The following is a 20,043-nucleotide window of genomic DNA, read 5'->3' on the forward strand; positions in this document are numbered from 1 at the left end:
GGGCCTGAACTCTGGGCCTGGGAACTGTCCCTCTACTTTTCAGCTCAAAGCTTTTGCTCTACCTCTTGAGCCTCAGCACCACTTCAAGTTTTCTGGTGGTGAATTAGAGATAAGTGCCTCAGAAATGTTCCTACTCATGCTGGATTTGAACTGCAATCCTCAGATCTCAGCCTCCTGATTAGCTAGGATTACAGGTGTGAGCCACTGGCACCCTGATTAGGATAACATTTTCAAAGAGTGTACACTCAGCATATGTAATGTGTATGTTCATCTAACTTTATATGAACTCGAGTTAAAAATCTGGGCCACAGATACAAAAATGTTTGTAGTTCAAAAGTTGATACTCCTGGAGAAATAAAACCTAAGAATGTAAAGAAGTCTGGGAAGTTCAGTTTGCATCCTACCTGGGCTGAACAGTCTTGAGACACTATCTATAATTAACCAGCCAATAGATGCACTGGAAGAATGGCGCAAGTGATGGAATACTAGTTATGAGCAAGATTGCTTAATAAGACCTTGAGATTTTTGCATACATATATACATACAAACACGCACATATACACAGAGGCACTTATATATTCAAACACACATATGAAACAATTCTTAGATTGTGTAGAAAAGTTAAAAATAATAGAAAATATATCCTATAAGACTACACTTGAGTGATAATTTTTAATATTAAAAAGTACTCAAGTGAAATTTCCCCCAAAAATATTGAGAATATTACATAGGTGGGAATAGAGATAGTAAGAAAGTCAAGTGATCATTAATAAAGGGATCGGATCCAGGGAGGAATGAATCAGAGACCCCTTCAGGTGAAAATATTCATATCCTGTGTCAAATGTTAGAACATCTTTGAAAATAGTACATGAACAGTCTGAGCCATCAGTCTAGTGCAAAATATTATTGGAGAAGTTCAGAATTGCTAGTCTGTATCTAGATTAAATAAAAAAAATAACAAACTATTGTAGGACAATGTGATACAAGCCAGGAATTCTAGCATTCAGACTAAGACAGGTGATTACAGAGTGCAATTACATAATGACACTTTCACTGGACTAGATCATATAATTTTGTCTCAATAAAACAAACCAAGAAAGGAATAAAAAATAAACAAGAAAGGAATACACAGTTGGAAGTTTGGGCTAATTTCGTCATTATGGTTTGAGAAGTCAAGTTTCCTATTGAAATGCCACTCATATATAAACCTCAGCTGTGTTTTAAATGCTCTCTTCAAAACATAAAATTACTAAATACAAAAAAGCTCATGATTCCCCACCAAAAATTTGAAAAAGTATGTATCATTCTGTTAGAGTCCAAAGAAACGATGAAGGATTACAAAAGCTTAAGCCTAGAGAAATAAGAATGTTCGTTTAATGTAGGATTGTGGAGAGCTGGCTAAATTAGAATTTAGCTTTAAAATAAATATTTTTGTTTGTATTTTAATATTCTATAGGTTACTACAAAATTCTTTTTAAGTAGAAGATATAATTTACAAATTCACAAATGAATCTGGCATTCTATTTGCCTAAAATATTCTTTCAAGTGAGGTATAATTAGAACGTAGTTATAAGTTAATTCCAACAGTTCATAAGTAACATGATAATGTGAATAATCTAGAAAAAGTTGCCAACAAATTGATGCTATTAATTTATAAATTTAGATGGAGAGCAATTTTTGGAGATTCTGGTGTAACATGGTATGAATAGAGTAAATATGTGACATCTTTTTTCTTCTACCTATACATAACACAGGAAGAAATTTCCTTAATTATATACCTCTGTATACAATGAGAAAAATGCGAGGTTTAGGGTTTGTTTTTATTTTGTTTTTGTTGTTTGGTTTGTCCCAAGGCTTAACTTGTAGGCCTGGCCACTGTCCCTGAGCCTGTTTTTGCTCAAGGCTATTACTTTACCACTTGAACCTCAGTGCCACTTGCGTCAGGCTTTTCGTGAGCAGTTTATTGGAGATAAGAATCTAAGGAACCTTCCTGCCTGGGTGGGCTTTGAACCATAATCTTCAGATCTTAATATTCAGACATTCAGATCTCCTGAATATCTATGATAGATAAAATATATAACTATAAATATTATTTGCAAGTGTTCTGATCTCAAGAATAAGACTTGGTGGAAAATGATGCAGCAAAGTTTAGTGTAATGTTATTTCCACAATACGAAGGGCTTCACATTAGCAGAAGTGTAGTATTTTTTTTTACAAAAGTTATATGCTTGTCATGATGTGAATTTAGGGAATTTTAAGATGCACGTTACAAGTTGGAAATTGTTGGGCTAGGATGACATTATGGCATAAAATATTGGGATTGATGGTCATAGAAATCATAGCCTACTTTGATGAACAAATGTTTACTCTTGAGGAATTATTATAAATGGATGGCTAAAAAATAAATAAATAAATAAAATTTAATTATTTAACTAAATAAAATAATAAAGCTCCCTGGTTTGGAATTTCTGCCAGTTTTCTTTCCTAGCCTGGGATTTGAACTCAGGGTGTTGGTAAATTTGTAGCAATGTGAGGGAAGAGTTGCCACTACTTGAGTTCAAACCCTGTGCCAACCACAAAAGAAAAACTAAGTCACTGACCTCGGCAGGGGGAGGTAGATGTGGAGATGGGAGGGAAGGGATGGTAGGGGGAAAACAAAGAAGAGTCAACAATGTTCAATAGGAAATGTACTCATTACCTTGCTCCTGTAACTGTAACCCCTCTGTAAAACACTTTGGCAATAAAAAAGCACAAAAAAAGAGAAACAATGTCGTTCTCAGAGAAGCACTTTAGAGGTAAGGAAAGGATGTCTGAATAGCTGTACAAATTCCACATTGCTTTTTTTTTAATGTTCAATATGGAACTGAGTAAACATAACTGCTTCCATTAAAAAAAAAGAAGTCACTGTCTTGGAACTAGGGCCGGTATTTATGCCATTACTAGGATTTGAGAACACAGTCCAGGTAACTCTTTTATACCATGGGTGAAGGCGAAGCTCACTGTCCTTGAGGCAAAGAAATTCAGGCTAGAGTTCTCAGGGCCTGAATGAAGGTTCTGCAATGGAAAAAATGTTTCTATACATGTTTAATATATGATATACACTTAAATATGTATGCTAATTTTATATTATGATTTTTATTATTGATTTTGTATTTTGTTTTTCTTTTATTCATTTATTGATTGATTGTTGTATTTAATATTGTTATACACATAATATTTATTACAATTTGCACATCTATAATAAAATTCTATACAATAATTTAGGATATTGACTTATTTTATTAATATTTTATTAAGTGTTGAAACATAATACATAATTAAATGGAAGCATTTGTCACAGTCTTCACATGTTTAGAGTTTCTCCCAAGTATGAGCTTTGTACAATCTTTGGACATCTTCCTTTTGGGATTTCTTTAACTGATTTATAGTCAGAAACCTTTTCCTGAGGATAGGCAAGTGAGGGATAAAATTGTAAGAGTGGTGCTAGAAATGTGGTTTAGTGGTAAAGAGCTCGCTTAGCATGCATGAATGCCAGGGTTTAATCCTCAGTGCCACATACTCAGAAAAAGCCAGAAACTGTGGAGTTGCCCAAATGACTAACCTTGAGAAAAAGTAGCTAAGAGACAGTACTCAGGCCCTAAGATCAATCCCAAGGACTGCCAAAAACAAGAGACGAAATGTCAGTGGCTCACACATGGAACTCTAGCTTCTCAGGAGGCTGAGAGCTGAAGACCACAGATCAATGACAGCCTCATCAAGGAAAGCCTGTTAGACTCTCATCTTCAGTGAACCAAGAACAGACCCCATGTGACACTGTGGCTCAAGTGATAGAGTGTTCGCCTTGACCTGAGGGTCTAAGGGACAGTGCCCAGGCTTGAGTTCAAGACACACCATAGGGAAAAAAGTGAGGATTAATCGAGGTACTTTTCCTATTTGCTAATTATGAGAACATCCTTTGGAAAATGAACAATGATGTATACCAGAATTCGAGTCAGAGCTTAAGGTTCAAGTGTAACACATCCATATGCCCAGCCTCTCAGACTCTAGCATTGTAATCTTGTGTCCTACAGGGTTCTGAAAGATCCAATGTTGAAAAGCTTAATATGCTCCCCAAACCCTTTGTGATAAGCAGCTGACTTGTATTGTCAAGGTCATTACAGTTCTGAACCTAGCAGAACACCAGTATTTCAGGCCCGTCATCCTAGCTCAGGAGGATGAGGTCTGAGGATCACAGGGTGAATCCAGCCAGGGAAGAAAAGTCTTTGCCACTCTAACTTCCATTTCTGAAAGGTCAGATGTTCAAGAGCTTCCTGTGTTTCCCTTGTTGATGAGAAGTACTTGCACTCTAAGTGTTCTTAGAGTTCTTGAACTATAGAAGCAAGAAAGAAACATTATTGACCCATAATTCAGGTTTGTTCAGCCCTATACTTCAGGTTTGTTAGTTTGTTTCTTTCTTTTTTCATTATTGTAATAGTTGATGTCAGGGCCTGGGTGCTGTTCTTCAGCTCTTCAGCTCAAGTCTTGTGTTCTACCATTTGAGCCAAAAGCCACTTCAGTTTTTCTTGTGGTCCATTGGAGCTAAGAGTCTCAAGGACTCTCCTGTCCAGGCTGGCTTTGAACTTTGCTCCTCAGATCTCATACTCTTGAGTAGGTAGGTGACAGGCATGAGTGACAAGCACCTAGCTTCCACTTCAGGTTTCTTGGTAGTGAATTGGAGATAATAGGCTCATGGGAAGTTTTGTGTCTGGCATAATTTGGAACCCAGATCCTCAGATCTTAGCTTCCTGAGAAGGCAGGATGAGAGACCTCAGTTATAGACCCCTAGGCTGTGGCCTCTGCTGCAAGGGGGTCCAGGGCTCCATGTGGTAGAGTGCTAGTGATGAGCCCAAGAGGTAAGAGTGAGAGCTTAGGCCCCTAGTTCAATGTTCATGACTGAGAAAAAACAAAACAAAATAATATTGTCTGTAGTAGACAACGCTCTAGTCTTCAGTAATACATAATTTTGTCCCTGCCATGGAGACATATCTGAGCCTCAATATTCTTGTCTGCATAATCATCTCAGTGGGGAGATCTTGCAAGGACCCAATGAAAGAATACACCTGGTGAAGGACACAGCACATGGAGCTCCTTGCATGACTCAACACACAGCATCCTGTGAAAGACTCAGAACCCAGCACCAATGCAGGACTCAGCACACTGCACCTTGTGAAGGACTTGGCACATAGCATCATGGGCAGGATTCATCACAGAGTACCCTATGGAGGACTCAGCACATAGCTCTGTTCCTCAAGCTGTCATTAGACTTAGGGTGCTATAATCAATATCACCATTCTTTGAGGAACATTTCACAAACCACACAAGTTCACACCTAAGTGTTTAGTGGAATGTTTTATTTTTTTGGGGGGGGGTTAGTCATGTACCTTGAGCATAAAGCTTGGGGATATTATAGTTCTAATAACATTTGTACAAGGCTAGAACTCTAACACTTCGAGACATATTTCAGAGTCTAGCAGACTTCCCGCCAGGTTTTAAAGCCCCAGAGCAGCCAGGATATGAGGGGTAAGCCAGGGGAAGGCAGGATGATGGAGGTAACCCATGGAGCTGGGTTGCAGCAGTTTATATCTGGCTAAGTCAGGTTAGGTGACAGCTGTCAGCACCAGACTCCTAGCTTGCTCTGTCATGTGGTATTTGTAGTTGCAGTTAGAACATTGTACCTTTTTTTGGTGGCAGTCCTGGGGCTTGAGTAAGGGCTTTGACACTATACCTAAGCATTTGTACTCAAGGGTAAAACTCAATTGATTGAAAGACAGCAGAACTTCCGGGTATTCTGTTTATGTGGCACTGAAGAATCAAACCCAGGGCTTCATGCTCACTAGGTGAGCACTTAACCACCGAGCCCCAGGAGTGAACGAGGTATGAATAGACAAAGATAGATATATATAAGCATTATATACACAGAAAGATGTCTGTATATTATTAATTTATAGATATTACTACCAATTATTACTTATTAAATTATGTCTCCATTTTTATGATGTGTCCCAGTTAACAATTAATAAAGCATTAACTAAATTACTCAATATCCTATTATTGTTTATCACATATGTACATACATCCATACAAATAATTTCATATTTTATAGAATGGGACAGATGTCTATACATTATTGAATTATTCATCATGTTGTTGCTATGAATTATTAGGTATTTATGTTTCCATGCAATTTTTATACTGGTAATACTTAATAAAATATTAAATTTAATTTACATCCTATAATTTTGTGTCTAATTTTATCCTAGAATTATTCACTAATAATCTGTTTTTCATTTATTGTAGTGAAAATTCTTCCACCTATGACATTATTTAAATTTATGACATCCTTTTACATATCATATAGATTTGCATCTGAATTATATATCCTACCTGTCACTGAGCACTTTCAAAGAAAAAGAAAACATGTGTCACGCTCGGCTTCTCACTCCAAGATTACATTTTTTTGGCAGTGGTGAGATCTAACTCAGGGCCTAGAAGGCTCGTTTCATGAATGGCTGACTGTCAACACAGCAGTCTCTAGCCAATTCAGCTGCCAGGCACTTCCCAGGCCCTGAAATCAAACCCCATATGTTGACGCCATATTGTGCTTAGTATACTTATTCATTTTATTTTTTGTTTTATTCATTTATTTACCACTTATTTTATTGACTGTTATTACAAATGAAATATTTATTACATTTATTACATAGGATATAGATTTTCCTATGTATGAAACTTCACACCTGATACCCAGGACTTTCACAGAAAAGGAAAACATGTGTCTCCATGGGCTTCTTACTCCACGATTCAATTTTTGTGAGTGCTGGCATCTAAAATCACAGCCTACAAGGCTCAATTCATGAATGGATGAGTGTTAGCATGCCAGCCTGAGGCATATTGAGCTGACAAGTATTTCCAGAACTTGAGATCCAGCTCTAGGAGTTGACAAAATTAGAACAGATTGACATGCAGATGGTAGTACAAAAATAATTATTGATTTTTATAGAGTGCCAGAGATGTCTATACATTATTCAGTTATATAGGCTACATTCTTATCAATTTTTGGTATTTAGTATACCTCCATGTAATTAATATTGTTTTCATCCTTAATTATTGATTAAATCAACAACTACCCTGAAATTATTGTGTCCATGTAATTAATAGTATTATTTGAATGTGTCAAAAGTATTCATTAAAGTCCATTGGCCTCCTAAAATCACTCTATTTATATAGTAGTATTCAGAAACAACTACTTCAACCTTGCCATTCATAATCTTCCATTGGTATTCCTATGAATAGGAATGGGACACTTAGGATCTCCCTCCATTGGTAGGGGTCAGGACCCGGCTTCAAACACAGGGCCTATATTGCCATGTTGGCCTATGGCTTCCCTGGTAGCCCGCCAGCCTTCAGCAATGCCAAGTTACCAACATTCTTCAACTGGGTTACTCAGACACAGGATGGTCACCTAGCAAAGAGAACAAATGTAAAACCGGTAGCCATCTGCAAGTTGCCAGTTTTTTTTTTTTTTTCTGTGTCGCATTAATTATTTTTTTTCTTGTCAGCCTTTGGGTCCCAGGAACCCAGGTTCGGCTGTGGGTCCAGTGGCTGCACCCAGCCTAGAGTGATAAAAGCTGAGGCAGAATTGCCATGAGCTGAGTTCAAGCCCGGTGGTTGACAAAATAAAAATACATACATACATTCATACATACATACATACATACATACATACATACATACATACATACATACATACATACATACATTAAAAATGTTTTAAAAATTATGAGGCTCCATGGCTTGGAATTCATGCCATTTTTTCTGCCAGGCCTGGTATTTGAACTCAGGGTCTGGGTAAATATTCAGCACTGTGCGGGGTGGGGAAGATCATCATTCTGGAAGACAAGAAAGTCAGGCCTGTTTCTAGGGCCTGAATTCAAGTCCTAGCACTCGAAAAAATAATATTCGTATATATTTTAAGTACATGAATTTTATTGACCTACACATTTTTACTGCATATTGCAGTTAGTGTATACATTTTATTTTGTGTTTTGTTTCTTATATATTTTAGTGAATATGATTACACATAAAATATTTTTTGCATCCTATTACATAAGACATAGTTTTGCCTATGCATTCTACATCATTCCTGAGTCTCATTAATTTCACCGATAAAGAAACCAAGTGGGAAAATTGGCTTTCCACCAGGATTAAGTTTTTGGCAGTTCTGTGAGTTGAACTCAGGGCCCAGCAGGCTCACTTCATGAGTGGGTAAATGTTAGCACACCAGTCTGATGCAAGAGAAGTTGGCGGACAAATTTGAGGACCTGAGATCAAACCCTAGGAATGGCCAATATATAAATAGATGATTAGACTGCAGATTGTGTGTGTGTGTGTGTGTGTGTGTGTGTGTGTGTGTGTGTGTGTGTGTGTGTGTGTGTGTGTGTGTGTGTGCTGCTTTTAATCAGGGCTATCCCTCTACCACTGGAGCTACACAGCTCTACTTCTGGCTTTGTTGGCACTGAAGTTGGGCAGGGATCTCAAGGACTTCCCTGCCTAGTGTGAAATTGACTATGATCCTCCTATCACAGCCTTGTAAACATCAATACGGATTGCTGAGAGCCACTGGTGCCTGCTGAATCATTGGTCTTGCAATTCTAGAACAGACCAGTGAGTTTCCTATCCTCGAGTTAAAATGGTGGGAGCTGGAGACCACAGTTCGAATCCTGTTCTTGCCACCTCCAAATGGAAAGAGATCCTTAGAAACTCATTCCTAGCTATATGAATACTAATGGAACATGATGTATGTTATGATTGAACGGGTAGCTCTTAAATAATTCTAGGATAAAATTATACACAATTATATATAGGACACTGATCGATTTTAATCAATACTTTATGAAGCATTTAAACAATCACGTTCATTAAATGGAAGCATAATGAAATACCTAAGAATTGGGCGTCACATAGTATAAAGGTGCCATTTTTTCTGCTAGGACTGGGAATGGAACTCATGGTCTGGGTAACTCTGTTGCACTGTGTTGAAAGGGGAAGCTAGCATTGATGTCAAGAAATTCATGTCTGTTCTTTAGGTCTGAAATCGATCCCCAGTACTAGAATACATCCTATTTGTGTACATTTTAAATATATGATTTATATTTACATACATAGGTTGACTCCATATTGCATTCAGTGTAGTTATTCATTTTATTTTTGTTTTATTCATGTGTTTTGGGGGCACATGGGCAGCAATGATGGTGCTGAGAGGAAGTTGAGTGGGCAAAGCCCAATTGTTTACCTTAAAATCTGATTGGATAAAGCTTAGGTGCATGTTAGGGTGTGACCTTTACAGTGATTGGTTGGTTCCTTTCCCTCCCCTTCCATGCCTCTCAATTTTACCCTTTAAAAGGTGCTTGCTGTGTGGTAATAAACGAGTTCTTGCTTGACTTGACTCCTCACTCTGAATTTCTCCCTGGCTAAGGGAGACTGGCGAACGGGCAAGTGGCACACTTACCTTTCCTTGGGCCCCATCCATCTTTGGGGGGCAAACAAAGACCCAACATGTATTGACTGTTTATTTTAATGACTAATATGGCACATAGAACATTGGTTACATTGATTAAATAGGATATAGATCTGCATATATATTCCACTTTTACTGACACCCAGGATTTTCACAGAAAAGTAAAACATGTGTCACCATCAGTTTCTCACTCCCTGATTCATTGTTTGGGCATGATGGCATCTGAACTCAAGGTCTACACTGCCAAATTCATGAATGCATGTGTGTCAGCATGCCATCCTGGAAATAATTGAGCTGATTGGCAGTTCCCAGGATCTGAGATTGGGCACCAGGTGTTGACAAAATAAGAACAGATTGACACGCAGATTGTAGTACACTAATAAATACATATATCTTTACAGAGTGCCAGAGATGTCTATCAATTCTTCAGTTATGTATACTACATTCCTACCAAATCTTGGGTATTTATTATGCCTCCATGTAATTAATATTATTTTTTATTATCTAATTTTTTATTTTTTATTATGAAAATAATGTACAGGGGGTTACAATTACATGGGCAAGATAATGAGTACATTTTTTATCAAGCATTGTAGCCTCCTCCTTTGTTTCCCCTTCCCATCTCTTCCCATCCTCCCCTCTGCCCCACCACCCAATCCTCCCTGCTCCCTCACCCCACCCCCCACCAAAGCTGTAAAGTTTGTTTTCGACATAACGACTTGTACATCTTTGTTGCAATGGGTCCACCTGTATCCCTATTTAAACGATTTGTTTTTCCCCTTCCCCTCCACAAATTATACTGACATCAAATACAGTGAAAGCAGGGGTTATACTGTGGGGGAGATACATACAAAGCAATAAAGAAACAATCTTATAAATGTGTTAGAAACAATCACATGAAAGAAAAAAATTTGAGTACATATCTTAGGGTTCATTTCCCTAACATCACCTTATCTGACCTTTTTCTGCTTGACTCAGACATATACTAGTTATTGCAAATAAGGGAAACCATGGGATAGGGCACTAGCCTTGAGCTGAAGAGCACCCAGGCCCAGAGTTCAGGCCCCAGGATCCACAAAAATAAATAAATAAAAGTTATTATTTTTATCTTTAATAAAGTATTAAGTAAATCAGTGTCCTGAAATTATTGCTTCTCTGTGAGAAATAATATTCTTTTAATGTTTCATAATATATTAAAATCAATCAGGCAACTGAAATCTTGAAGTCTAATTATGTACAAGTATCATTCATGAGCATGTATTCAACTGTGACATTGATAACATTCCATCATTATTCCTGTGGATGGGAGCAAATTTCTTAAGATCTCTGACCATCTGGAAGTGGCATGACTGTATTCGAACTGTAGGCCTATGTTGCTGTGCGGGACTATTGCTTCTCCAATAGCCCTCAATTAAAAAAAAAATATTTAGCTCACTGGTTTGCAATTCATGACATTTTTTCTGCCAGGCCTGGGATTTGAACTCAAGGTCTGGGTAAATATCCAGCACTGTGACAGAAGGGAATCTGAACATGCTTGAAGACAAGAAAGTCAAACCTGTTCCCTAGGCCTGAATTCAAGCCTCAAGGCTGGAAAATATACTCCTTATATCCCTTCTAAAGATAGGATTTATACTTTCATACAAATAGTCAGACCATATTTTTTTGGGTGTGGTTATTCATTTTATTACTTGTTTATTCATTTATTTAGCATTTATTTCATTGTCTCTGAAGATCCCTCTACCATTTATTACATTGTTTACATCCTATCACAGCATCCAGATTTGTAAATATGTTCTCCATCATGCCTGACACCCAGGACTCTCACAGAAAAGAAAAACATGTGTCACACTTGGCTTCTTACTCCAACATTAAATTTTTGGTAGTGCTAGGCTGTGAACTCAGGGTTTAACAAGCCCAATTCATGAATGGATGAGTGTGAGCATGGCGGCCTGGTTCCAATGAAGCTGGCAGGTGGTTCCCAGGTGCTGAGATCCAGCTCTAGGTTTGGCCAAAACAGTGATACATGGATAGGCAGAGGGTGGAATACAAATAAACATATATTAGTAAGGAGTGCCAGATCCATCTATCTATGATTGAATGACACCTACTACATTCCTACCAACTCTTAGGAATTTATTATACCGCCATTGAAGGAATATTATTCATTTCATGCATAATAACCTATTAATTAACATCAATCAGGTCCTAGGACTATTGCATCCAATTTTAGACTACACCGAAACATGAACTACTCTTTCAATTGGTATTTCTATGCATAGGAATGACTCTCTTCTGATCTTCTGCCATTGGTAGGTGCCAGTACTGGGATTTGAACCCAGGCCTATATTCACAGGTTGGCCTATGGATTCCCTGATAGCACGCCAGCCTTCAGATAAGGCAGGTCAGGTCCACTTTGCAGCCATGTTATTCAGACCCAGAATGGTCACTGTGCAAAGAAAAAAACGTAAAACCCTCAGCCCTCTGCAGCTTGCCACCTTTTGTGCTATGCTACGTTTTTTTTTTTCTTCCTGAAACCCCTCTGGGACTAGGATCCCTAGATTGGCTATGGGTCCGAGGGTGCCCCACCCTAGGGCGATTGAAGCTGAGGCAGATTTGCCATGACCTGGGTTCAAGCGCCATGTTAGCAAAATAAAAAATAAATAAAAATATTAATTTATTATTTAACTAAATTAAAAAAGAAATAAGGCTCCCTTGTTTTGAATTTCTACCAGTTTTCTTTTCTAGCCTGGGATTTGAACTCAGGGTCTTGGTAAATATGAACCAATGTGAGGGAAAGTGCAGATTTGCCCCTACTTTAGTTCAAACCCCATGCAAATCCAAAAATAAAAATTAAGTCACTGAGCTCGGTAGGGGGAGTAGTTGTGGAGATGGGAGAGAAGGAATGGTAGGGGGAAAAGAAAGGAGGAGGCAACAACGCTCAATAGAAAATGTACTTATTGCCAAGCTCATTTAACTGTAACCCCTCTGTACAACATTTTTACAATAAAAAAATGAAAAAAGTAGTGCTCAAACAAGCATTTTGGGGTTAAGAGAAAGGTGTCTGATAGATGTACAAAATTCTACACTGCTTTTTTTTAATGTTCAATATGTAACTGAATAAAAATAACTACTTCCATTAAAAAAAATTAAGTCACTGTCTTGGAACTGGGGCCAGTATTTCCATCATTGCTGGGATTTGATCTCACCACCCAGGTAACTCTTTTGTATCATGAGTGAAAGCAAAGCTCACTGTCTTTCAGGAATAGAAATTCAGGCTAGAGTTCTTTCTGAATGAAGGCACTGCAACGCAAAAATTATTTCTATATATGTGTAATATATGATATATATTACATATGTATGTTTATTATATATCATAATTTTCATTATTGATTTTATATTTATTTTATTTTTTACTTTTCATTTGCTTATTGTTTATTGTATTTAGTATTATAATACACATAATATTTAGTACATGCTGTACATTTATTATAAATAATTTAGGACATTGACTCATTTTTCATTAATATTTTATTAAGTGTTGAAGCATTTGTCACAGTCTTCACAGGTTTAGAGTCTCTCCCAAGTATGAACTTTGTCTCCTTTATCTTTAGAACATTCCTATAGGAATTTCTTTACATGATTTATACTCAGAAGCCTTTTCTTGGGGATAGGCAAGTTGAGGGATAAAATTGTAAGGGTGGTGTTAGAAATGTGGCTTAATGGTAGAGAGCTGGCTCAGCATGCATGAATGGTAAGGTTTGAATCCTCAGTGCACATACTCAGAAAAAGCAAGAAGCTGTGGAGTGGCTCAAGTGGTACAGCGCTAGGGTTAAGAAAAAGGAACTCAGAGACACTACCCAGGCCCTTAGTTCAAGCCCTGGGTTTGGCAAAAACAGCAGAACAGATGTCTGTGGCTCAAAACAGGAACCTTAGCTTCTCAGGAGGCTGAGATCTGAAGATCACAGTTCAAAGATAGCCTAGGCAAGGAAAACCTGTTAGACTCTTTTTTTTTTTAATATTATTTTATTTGAGAACATACTGTACAGAGGGGCTACAATTACATGGGCAGGATAATGCATACATTTCTTACCAAGCCCTGTTAGACTCTTATCTCCAATGAAACATGAAAAGACCGTATGTGGTGCTGTGGGTCAAGTGGTAGAGTGTTCGCCTTGAGCTGAAGGGCTCAGGGACAGGGCCAAGGCTTGAATTTGAGACACAAAACTGGAAAAAAGTGAGGGTTAAGCAAAGTACTTTTCCTATTTGCTAATTAGGAGAACATTCTCTGGAAAAATGAATGTTCATGTACACCAGAATTGGAGTTAGAACTCAAGCTTCAAGTGTAGCCCATCCATATTCATAGCCTCTCAGACTCTAGCATTATAACCTGGTGTCTGAAAGGTCCAATGTTGAAAGGCCTAATATGCTGCCCAAGCCCTTTGTGATAAGCAGTTGACTTGTAATGCCAATGTTATTACAGTTCTGAAATTAGCAAAGCACCAGTAGTTCATGTCCATCACCCTAGCTCAGAAGGCTGAAGTGTGAGGATTGCAGGATGAAGCCAGCAAGGGCTGGAACATCTATGATACTCTGACTTCTATTGCTGAAAGGTCAGATGTTCAAGAGTTTCCTGTGTTTCCCTTGGTAATGAGAAGTTACTTGCACTCTAAATGTTCTTAGAGTTCGTGAGTTATAAAAACAGGAAAGAAACATCAATGATCAATCCTGGGTTCACCTGAAGTTCTCAGCTTTCAAGCCCTACCCCTGTTAGCAGGAAGAACTCCAGTGTAATAATATTTGAAGGCAGTTTCAAAAGCCAGACTAGGCAAAGAGGCCTAGGCCTACAGGATTAGGAGGCAGAATGTACACTCTCAACAGGTAAGTGAGCTTCAAAACCACTTCATTCATTCCAGACACGGCCACCAATGAGGGAAAACCTGAAACATTTGTCAGAGTTACCCAAGGATCAGGCTTTTCTCAGCCTCTTCAAACAATGACTAATTAACCTTCCTCCCTCAGGTTAAGGGAATCTCAGGCTATCTTTAGGTTAAAAATAGAGAGCCTTGCACTTTGTTCTCAGGGAGTGGGTTTTTTACTCTCCATTTGTCAGATTTGAAGGCCCTTCTTCTACTTCTGTCAGTCCATTCTCCTTCCTTCATTAATTCAAATCCCCAGTCCAAGGAGAGGCAGAGCCCTTTCTCTTCTGGCTCCAAGCCCTGAGTTAGAACCTGGCTCTGCCCTCTTGACTCTGGGGGCCTCGGTTGCCTGAGAAGTGGGAAAGAGACACTCTTCCTGTTCTGTGGTTGTGTGAAGACCGTTTGTGTCCTGGCACACTGCAGAAGACCTCATGACTGGGAAGTGTTCCCTTCTTTCCTCCTGACATCCAAGTCCAATTCTGGCTTTTTCATGATTGTGCTACTGAGAAATCAAACCCAGGGCTTCTTGCATGCTAGACAAGCACTTTCTCACTAATCCACATTCCCTGCCCCTTCATCTTTTTCTTAATAGTAGTTTTTACATAAGTATGCTATCATTTTATATCCCCAATTTTAATTTTCTGAATACAGGTTACTTCTAAGAAACCTGATTTTCTCTTCCACTTCTTGGTTTGTGACTGTTCCTGCATTGGCCTCATAATAAAATGTAAATAAAGGCTGCTGAGGGTGACTGATTTAGGCAGATGTCTGCACAGATTGTTGTGTATGTCTGTTTGTTGCCACTCCTGGACCTTGAACTCAGGATCTGAGCACAGTCCGTGAGCTGCTTTACTTAAGGCTAGCCCTCTAACACTGGAGTCATATGGCTATACTTCTGGCTTTGTTGGCACTGAAGTTGGACAGGTCTCTAAAGGACTTTTCTGGCTAGGGTGACTTTCACAATGATCCTCCTATCACAACCTTGTAAGTATCAAGGAGGACTTCTGAGAGCCACTGGTGCCTGCCTAATCATTGGTCTTGCTGTTATTCTTGAACAGACCAGTGAGTTCCCTATCCTCGGGTTGAAGTGGTGGGAGCTGGAGCCCACAGTTCGAATCCTGGTCCTCCTACCTCCAAATGGCAGGAGATCCTAAGAAACTCATTCCTATCCATATGAATACCATTGGAATGTGATGTATATCATGATTGAATGGGAAGTTCTTAAATGATTCTAGGATAAAATTGTAAACGATTAGATTATAATACACTGATCAATTTTAATTATTACTTTATGAAACATTTAAACAATCACATTCATTAAATGGAGGCATAATAAAATACCTCAGAATTGGGTGTCACATAGTATAGAGGTGCCATTTTTTCTGCCAGGACTTTCTTTAGTTAATTGTTATATCCCATTTTCTGAATGTAATTTGGTATATGAAACAAGGATATATTATAAATCAATTATTCAAACAGTTTTATCAGAAATGTTTATAGCGAAATATAGAGATAAATCCAAATTATATGTATTTGAAGACAGTACTTGGTTAGTCCTCTTTTCATATTTCCTATTCCATTCATGAGAATAACACACATTGTAAAGTAATACTTAGAATTTTTTGGTGAAATAGGTTGACTTTAATCCAGTGAGTTACTCTATGCTGCATTTTGTTTACTTTATATCAAGAAAAGGTAAATTCTTACTTTATTGTTTTCCTTAGGCTTTATACTCAGATTTAATCTCTGATGGGTGACAAATAAAGGTATAAACATTTTTTAACATTCGCTAAATTCAGGCTGAGGAATCTAGGTACAATGTAACTCATACAGATAAGCCTCATAAGTCATGAGACCCTGGTATCAAAATGTTAACCAATGGTTACTGGTGTAATGCTTATGAGATTTTGTGTATTATAAACAGTGGTTATTAGAATGTTTTTGGAATCAACATCATTTCACGGGTTAGGAAGAGAAGAGAGACATTATACACAGAACAAAATTTAAGGAGGTATTCAAAATTAGTTACCAAGATATACATCATGTAACACACTATTTTGAAAATGCAAACTAAAGGAAATAATTTACAATAAATACAGAATCACTATGACTGATTTTTCTTTTACCCCAGTTGCCATATGGCTTACATAATGACTTTTCTGGTGATATGTTTAGTTGTCTTGATATTTAGTTGGAGAAATTATGTTCTTTCATATACTCATTTGTCAGATCAAAGAGGAAATGAATTCCATGCTAAAGTCAACATCCATAATAATGTTACAGATGTATCCTACTACTTTGCCAAAGTTTCAAATCAGCATGAGTAACTGGGATCATTTTTTGGATGTAAATAAATAGGTATGCAATTTTATCAGTACTAGAAAGATTTTGACCACCATTTGCTAAGCTATTATTTTCCAGAAACTACTTCTCTCTTTTCATGAGATTTTAAATTTCTTTTATATCATGTGTTGATGTTCTCCTTTAGATTACCCACATTCAATCTTCTACAAAGTTTAATTTGGAATAGTTTAAAGTTATATACACTCATGTACACTGCTCAGGTTCTATTAGTTGCATATTTTTCCTTGTTAAATCAGTAGGAATTAGTTCTCAGTATGGATAATATTGGACTTATTCATTGCTTTTCTGAATTTTTAAGTATGTCATGATTTTGTTACTTTATTTTTTTAAATATGTGCAGATCTCACTCCGCATACAGTCACATTTGTTTTAAACAACTTGATCCATTCAAGTGGTTTGCTACATTAGGTTCATCTAGATGAATTTAATTACAAATTAATGCAACCATATTTCTGGGACACAGGTTTATTTATGGCTCTACTCCAAGTTAACATGCATTTGAGGTTTTTGTGCTTAAAAAAAAACTGGGCACAACACGTTTTTGTTCCTGGGGGAGTTCTGCTTTGTTGGTTGTTTTTCCAGTTGTGGTGACTTCAACATATGTGGTTATTTTATTTCAATTGTTTTGTGTCAATATTTTGTTTCATATAACAGAAATTACAAAAATAGTCAGTGATTTAGAACTTTTCCAAATAGATTCTAAGAGAGACACTTGAAATTTTGTGACAACTGGGAATGGGCAGGTCTTCATAGTGGAGGGGATAGCAGAATAACAGACATTGTTTGACATTATTTTAATTCTTCCTCCTCTTGCCTCAATATTTCCAATGGTATTACTTCAAAGACTTTAGTGGAAAGAAAATATTTTTGCCTGTATGAACTTAGAATTTTTGGTTCAGTTGGAACACATTACATATTTATATTTCATTTTTATGCGATTCGTAGCCCATTAATATATAGTTGTTTGATGTTGAATAGATGTATCTGTTGAACTAGATTGTATCTGCAGACTATTGACTGTGCAAATTCAGACTTTGGTGATGCTTGCCTTAAGATAGTGTTCTAGCACAAAACTGGTGTTAATTTGATCCCAAATGGGCAGAGTAAGCCGGAAAACCACAAGAAAAATGGCAAGTCCAGGTATCTCAACTCCCACTCATGCTAATGAAGGGACAGAACAGATAATGAATAATCCAGAGGAGAGTTCCCAAATAGCTCTACAAACACTGCTGGCAAACCATACAAAGGACTCTGTATGAGCGTGATATGGAGAGAGATGAGGCAATCCAAAATTTATACAGGAATATCATAAGCATGAGGAAGCTACTCAAAAACTGATACAGGATTTGCATGAGCAGATTGAGAATACTCAAAGAGAAAGGTAGGAATGGCGTGAGCAGGCTGAGAACACTCAAAAAGAACCCATACCTATTAGGATTGCATCACTTTTGAGACAGCGCAAACCTTTGGAGACATCACAATCCCTTTGTGAGCTCATACACTCCTTGTGAGTTGACAATTGAGATCACATGTTTCATTTTGATATCACCAACCCATTGTGACATCACACACCTTTTGTAAACTCATCACCAGTGTGGCATCACCAATTGTGATATCAAAACATTATTAAGTCATCATATTGCAACATCATATTGCCATCGTGATATCACTGTTCCTCTGTGTTTTCAAGAACCTAGTATGTCTTCCTAGCGTTTTAGAAAATTCATGGTCTTTTATACTTTAGTCTTCTTCTATGAACTCATATCCTTATTGTGAAATAGTAGCAACTGAAATTGGACATGTGATTATGAGATGTGACTTCACAAAACTATTTGATTTCATCACCAATGTGACATCCCAAACCTATTAGGATCTCAGCACCTTTGAAAAAACATATGGCCTTTGTGACATCACAGTCCCTTTGTGTAACCATACCTTCATTATGAGCTGAGAATTGATATCAGACATGCCATTGTAACATCATCAAAGCTTTATGACATCACCAGTGTGACACCATTGTCATTATGACAACATCAACTACTTTTGACATCACAAAACTACAACAAGATAGCATTATGAGATCACATTGTCATTGTGATGTTATAGACAGATTGTGAATGCCTGCTTCTAATCTTTTTTTTTTTTTGGTTGTGGGGCTTGAACTCTGGGTTTGGGTGCTGTCCCTGCTCTTAAGCTCTAGGCGAGCACTCTATCGCTTGAACCACAGCACCATTTCTGGTTTTTTACTGTTTTTTTATTGGAGATAAGAGTCTCATGGACTTTCCTGTCTGAGGTGGCTTTGAACTGTGATCCTCAGATCTCACCCGCCTGAGTAGCTAGGATTACAGGTGTGAGCCACCGGCGCCCAGCTTTTTCATTCTATTTCAAATTTGACATGTGTGTTGATAAAAGAAACATAATATGAGCTCATAACCATTGTAACATCATAAATCAGCAGTGACATCAAATTGGCATTATTTCACCATCGGCTCATTGTGACATCCATCACCAAACAACAATAGCATCACAGTATTATAAACCACAGTGTCATTGTTACTTCATAGACATAACAGCATTAAGGCCTATTCTGTGAATTCATTCTATTTCACAAATCCATTTTGACCATATAATAATTGTGATATCACAATCCTTTGTGATATCACATTACCATTGTGATATCATTAACCTGCTGTGCCATCACAAACCAGTCCTGTCCTTATAAGTTTTGTAACATGCTGCCATTGTCATATATTAGGCCCTTTGTGAGCTCATAATCTGTTTTCAATATTATATTTCTGGTATGACATGTGATATCAGAAATCCCCAGATGTCATGACCATTGTGTCACATTGTGACATCACAAACCTGTTAGAATGGCATCACATTTGTGACAACACATGCCTTTGGAGACATTACAGTCCCTTTTTGAACTCATATATTCATTGCCAATTAATGACAATTGAGATCTGCCATGCCACTCTGACATCATGAACCCATTTTGACATCACAAACTTATTGTGACTGAAGTGATCCCCACGACTGTGGATCCCCCGAAGAGACCACCAGAGACTGCGACCAATGCAATCAGCAAAGAATCATTTATTGGCAAGCCCATGCTTGGTGCTCCGTGCACTCGGTAACCGGTGACGCTAAGAGGCCCAAAGGCTTGGGTTAGAACATTTTTTATATACTTCTTGAGGTAGGGCA

This window comes from Dipodomys merriami, unplaced genomic scaffold, assembly GCF_024711535.1.
Source record: "Dipodomys merriami isolate MVZ:Mamm:240054 unplaced genomic scaffold, mDipMer1.0.p SCAF_359, whole genome shotgun sequence".
NCBI classification, from domain to species: Eukaryota; Metazoa; Chordata; class Mammalia; order Rodentia; family Heteromyidae; genus Dipodomys; species Dipodomys merriami.